The sequence below is a fragment of the Stegodyphus dumicola genome, chromosome 8 (assembly GCF_044657685.1).
Source record: "Stegodyphus dumicola isolate Sdum_Otavi_A_Nest chromosome 8, ASM4465768v1".
In the NCBI taxonomy this organism is placed as follows: Eukaryota; Metazoa; Arthropoda; class Arachnida; order Araneae; family Eresidae; genus Stegodyphus; species Stegodyphus dumicola.
The window spans coordinates 122,703,250-122,708,962 of record NC_140775.1 but is presented as its reverse complement, the minus strand read 5'-3'; positions in this window follow the sequence as shown (position 1 = coordinate 122,708,962).

Below are 5,713 nucleotides of genomic sequence, written 5' to 3'. Positions count from 1 at the left end.
TTTTTTATGATTTTTATAGCACTTTATCTCAAAATGCAAATGAGAATGAAAACAGCTGTTACTTCTTCCAGATAACGATTTAACCAAATCTTTCAAGTAACGAGATAAGAGATGATTTAAATTATATATAAATAAATATATATATATTATAAGAAATGTAAACCTCGTAGGTTTACATTTCTGATAATATTAAAAAATTCAACAATGATATCCGGAAAAAAATTGAAATTAGCTTGATTTGCAATGCTAGTAATATAGTTTTCAAAATTTGGTGCAGAACTCTAGTAAAAGGGTCAGGGCAATGTACCAAATCTTTCTGGAATAGAATTCTTTATATGGTGTTTAACTCGAACCATAGCCCATTCGAATGCTTGAAGCATCAAGATAATAAATTGTGCAGATATTGGTCTGTAGGGGCATATACGTGCGCAGAGAAAGTGTGGCGTCAGTGCTGGCAAAGTATTGGTTAGGCCGTTTGTGACATAAAGTTTTGTTTCATTGCTGCTTCAATGAGCAATTAATTTGATCATTTTATTATATATATATTTTATGTTATCTTCGTTTTCTGAAATTTCAATAAAAATAATCATGAAACTTATGCAGATAGCTTGTGTGCTTTGACTAAATTAAAAGTAGTCCAACTGGAAAAACTCATTTTCCCAAGTCAGCGAACATCGATCACGGAAAGTTGGAGAAATCAAATTCAATTTTGAAAATGATTGTAAAAAGTTATAAACATTGAAAACCACAATATTTTAATAAGTTTTGCGTTAATCAGAAGTTTTGTTATACGTTTGGATTACAGAAGATTGATCGCACTTTTGGAAAAGATTTTGATAATTAATTTTTATGGACATAACTTTTACTTATTTTTATTTAAAAGGGATTTTCTTTCGACGATTTGCTTCTATCTGATAGACTTGATTTGGCTGCTATAGGTCGAATTCTTCGTGAAAGTAACTTTTTTTAGGCAGCGTTATGTCAGTTTTTGACATATTCCCCTTGGGTCATTTTCCAAAGTCCATTCAATGATCCTCGATGCTGTTTTCCTAATGGCCATTTTAACAAACCGAAAGCGAAGCCCATAGAAGAAGTGTTAGGAGATTTTATAGGTATTTCATTAAATGAAATGTATTTTATTCCTTTTCTGATTCTTTATTTGTTAAATAAGCAGTAGTTGACCCGAAATATCAAAATCCAGCCTAACATTCTTATGATTTTCGCATAAATTGAGAAGTAAGATAAAAAGTTCTCACTTACATTAGATTCATTCTCCACCAAAGTAGTACATTTCGTCCTTTGTTTTATAACTTTTGGCTTCATCAAAAGTCATCTGGTTTCGGCCAATCCTTTCCATCTAGTTATAACCAAACGGTGTCCTCCCAAAATTTCAAGAAAACGAACTTTGCCACTAAACATCCTCTTGAAGGTAAATCAGCCAGATTGATTATATGGATCGAGAATGGTTTCCAGCCTTGCATTCTAGTCAACCTAAGAATATGCTAACCAAGGATCATCTCTTCTTAGCCACTGTAAAGCTGTGGTTGAATCTGTACAAAAATATTCGAAGATATTTTGAAGTTTGAGGCTCATTTTCACAAATTCAGCTTAACATGAACTGAGACAAGAAGATAAAAGTTCAAAGCTGGGTATTGATATTTCCTGCAAAGGCGCTACCCTCGACTTTACATCAATAGCTGTACAGAAACTTCTTTGTCGGATTTACACATTAAGTAAACAACAGCAGCATAAGAAGTCCGGCAAACATCGGAAAAAAATGTGTAGATTCACCTCTGAGTGCTCAGCAAGAAAAACATGTCTGGGAATTTCCACAAAGCGCAGCAGATGTAGATCTTCATCTCATTTTAGGAATTTTCTTTTAATATTACCGCTGAGTTCTAGCTCAGTTTAAATTTCCAACTTGCCTGAAGCATACGTTTAGGTAACAACGCGGCTGGACAAGAAAATCCAAATGGATAAAAAGTCTTTTGCGTGAGAGACAATTTGCTTCGTCTTGTGACAGGATCTCGATTTATCTTTGGTGGGTATGCAACATCTAAGCGTATCTGTTGACCTATTCCACACTAATACAGAAGATATCTTTGAATCAACACATAATTCGTCGGAGACTTTTTGATTTCTGTATATCGGTATACTCCCACCTTCTCAGGTCAAATTTGGCTTCACCCGTAACCTTTGTTGAAATCTCTATAAATTGCTTTAATTCGTCCTTGGCTTAAACTGAGGCGACTCAGTTGTCCACCTAGAAGGAAATACTGAGCTTTTTAATAACTTTACAATCGAAAGATACAGAATCAAGGGAGGAAAGCACCTTCTCTAAATGAAATTGTAAAATTGCACTTAATGACATCGGACTGAACTTTATATCAAAAACAACTTTACAGTGATGAAACATCTTCTTCTGCCCGTCTTCACCCCACCAGAGGAATTTCATTTATTCACGATCTTATTTGGCTACTGAAATTGGGACGAAGACCTTCTTTATATCAGATATTATTCCAATTTTTTCTTGACGAAATTTCATGAGCACTGACGGAATTCGTTCTAAATAGTTAGGCCTCCTTCATTAAAGAGTCATTTAAAGACAGGTTTCTTTTTGTTTATTTGAAAGACACATCTAACACAGGACGAACTTTTGTTTGCAATTTTCTTTGAACACCGATGAGGCAAGCAATGGCCTGGACCTTCTACACCTTCTTCGATAATACTGTGAACCAACCACTCTTTGAATACGTCATCATAAACATAAAACTTATTATCTCCTCTCAACTTTGAAGTAATAAAATTTAAATAACGTTCTGCTCCTTCTCTATTACTTAGTAAGTCTACTTTACTTTCTACCTAAGGAAGAATAATTTCGTATTTTCCTTTTTGTCAGTAGTATGAACAGTCTGCCTAAATGATGTAAGGCGACTTGTTCCAATTCTTCTTTACTTTTCCTCTCACATATGTCTGTAATACCTATCGCTTCGAGATTCCACAAATTAGCGATATCATCACTTCGAACTAACAGAGATATGACACAACGATCTACATTATTAACTTCTGGTTTTCATATTACTAACCATTTCATGTGTCTTCATTGCAACGAGTCCATATTTTAACTGATATGTCGATCCATCAAAAAGTTTTACTGCGTAATCTGCTCCTATCAATAGTTCTATTTGAGGAGAATTCGTTCCCACATTGTAAAAGTAAATATCGTTTTTTTAAATCTCTTTTAAAAAAATCTTTTTCTTTCAATCTCAGCGCAGTGCAACAATTTCCTGGTTGATCCAAAACTTCCATTTGGCAGGAGTAATTACCTCTCAATCCTTTTATCTGTCAGTACTGCATAACATTTATGATTCGTTTCGAAGTACCACCCCCAAACACTGTATTGTTTAAAAACTCTGACCCGGATGGTTTTAACCCAAGCTTTCTAATGTATATTTCTATAAGAGCTCTTACTATTGTCTGTTTTTCACAAACTTCTGTTATAACAAATATTGCCCAAAACCTCACCAGACTGCTGTGACTTGAAAGCGACGAATCTGAATAAAATTTATGATCTTCCGCTGTTGACGATTTCAATTTATTCTTTACCTCAGAGTACATAATCGGCCAGTGTTTTGTAGAGACATTAGGATTTTTTGAAGCAGGAGAAATGAAAAATGAGCAATGCCCTCGCCGGGACTCGAACATTGGATGTCTCGAATCCGCGGAGTGTGCTGACCACTACACCACGAAGGCATGCTAAGAAGGCGGGAGAAATACTTTACGTACTCCCCCTTAAAGGAGGAGTACGCATCAATCAAGTAATAAATGCAGGAATTTCTAATAATTAATGCTCAATAATCCCCTAATCCTAATTTAACAATTAATGTGACAATTAACATTTCTAGGAATTAATGTCCTCTAATCCTGGTGGTGCAGAATCTTCATTCACCACCTTTTTTAGTTGGAGCGCTACTCTAGAGACATTAGGTTATTTCGATGCTGATAGAGGTGAAAAATGAGCAATGCCCTCGCCGGGACTTGAACCACGATCTCTTGATACACGCCTAGCGTGCTGACCACTACACCGCGAATGCATGCTAAGAAGGCGAGAGAAATACCGTATAGTCTTTTACCGCAAATGACACATTTAATATGTATATTTTGCAATTTCTTGATAAATGACCTAGCTTCAAACATGAAAAATAACATTTATTACTCTAAAATATTTTGTTTTTCTTCAAGCGTAAGATTATGACCTTTAAATAATCTTTAGTCTCATGAGCTTTCCCAGAAAACAAACAATGCAAAGCAGTTCCTTTCTTTGTATCAGAAAGTAAATCCTTAGAGTCATTAGAAATAAAATTATTAGAATTATTAGAAATCCTTAAAATCATTCATTATTAGAAATTATTCATATTATTATTAGAAATCATTAATTCATTATTCCTGCATTAATTATTAGAAATTCCTGCATTAATTATTAGAAATTCCTGCATTTATTATTATGAATAATTAAATCATTAGAATGATTAGAAAGTAAATCATTAGAATTATCAACATAATTCAACATCTTTGAAATTAATCTTTCTAGGAGACATCGTTTGGTTCAATCTCTACTTTCGCAAATGAAACAGGTTTTTCGCTTTCAACTTCCATACGAAGAAACTCTCATAATTGCCATAATTTATTAGAGTAGGAATTTTCACATTTGTTCAACATAGGATTCCTTAGCCAAACTCTAAGCAATCCTTTGTATATTCAAGATTCAACTAAAGGGAACAATATAACAGAATATATACCAGAAGTCATTATCAATAGACTCAAGTTACCTCAAATAGGATCAAATAGGATTCTAATTTGTCATAAAATTGAACTATGTCACCTTTAGTTTTACCATTCGTAGCCTTTTTCACAACTAAACTCAAAAGTTCGAGTACATAAAATTTCACAAGTAATCCGTCATGACCGAATATTGTTTTTAAGCTTTCAATCGCTTTTCTGTAGTTTTCAATCGCTTTTCTGTAACTATAAATAATTTGCTTTGTTACCTGGAGACATACACTGCATTAAATAATGGAACTTATGTATCTCCACCAGTCATCCATCGTCGTGATTTCGCCGAAAAATGACTCCAAAAAAGTGAGCCATTTCCCCGCAAAACTTTAGAAGCTCAATTTTAGGAAGCTTCCATTTAGTCTCATGGACATTAAAGGAAGCAGCATTTTGCTATTTTAGTTAAAACCGAGTCATCAAATCTTTCCCTATAAATCTATACGACTTCATACTCGTCCGCGTGTTTTGTTTCCGATTCATGGCTAAGCATTAATTCCAATATTTTGTTATAAAGATCCACTAAACTACAAAATGCTCTTTCCAATGATGAAAATTTTACTTCCATATTCTCAATAGTTATAAAAATACCTTCAAATATTGGTTTTATGTTTTTATATAGTTTTGTAAAGTTTACTCTTACTGACGTTCTTTTCTTAATTAGAACATGGTTACAGCCGAAAACATCGCGGCAAAAACATCGCAAACGAAAACGTCGCGGAGAAAACAACGCAAGGCGAAAACGTCGTGCTACAAAACATCGTGGAAGAAAACATCGCAAAGAGAAAGCATCGCAGTTCTAAAACATCGTGGTACAAAACATCGTCGTCGAAAATAAAGCGGTTCAAAAACTTCGCAGTTTAAAAACCTCGTCGTCGAAAAT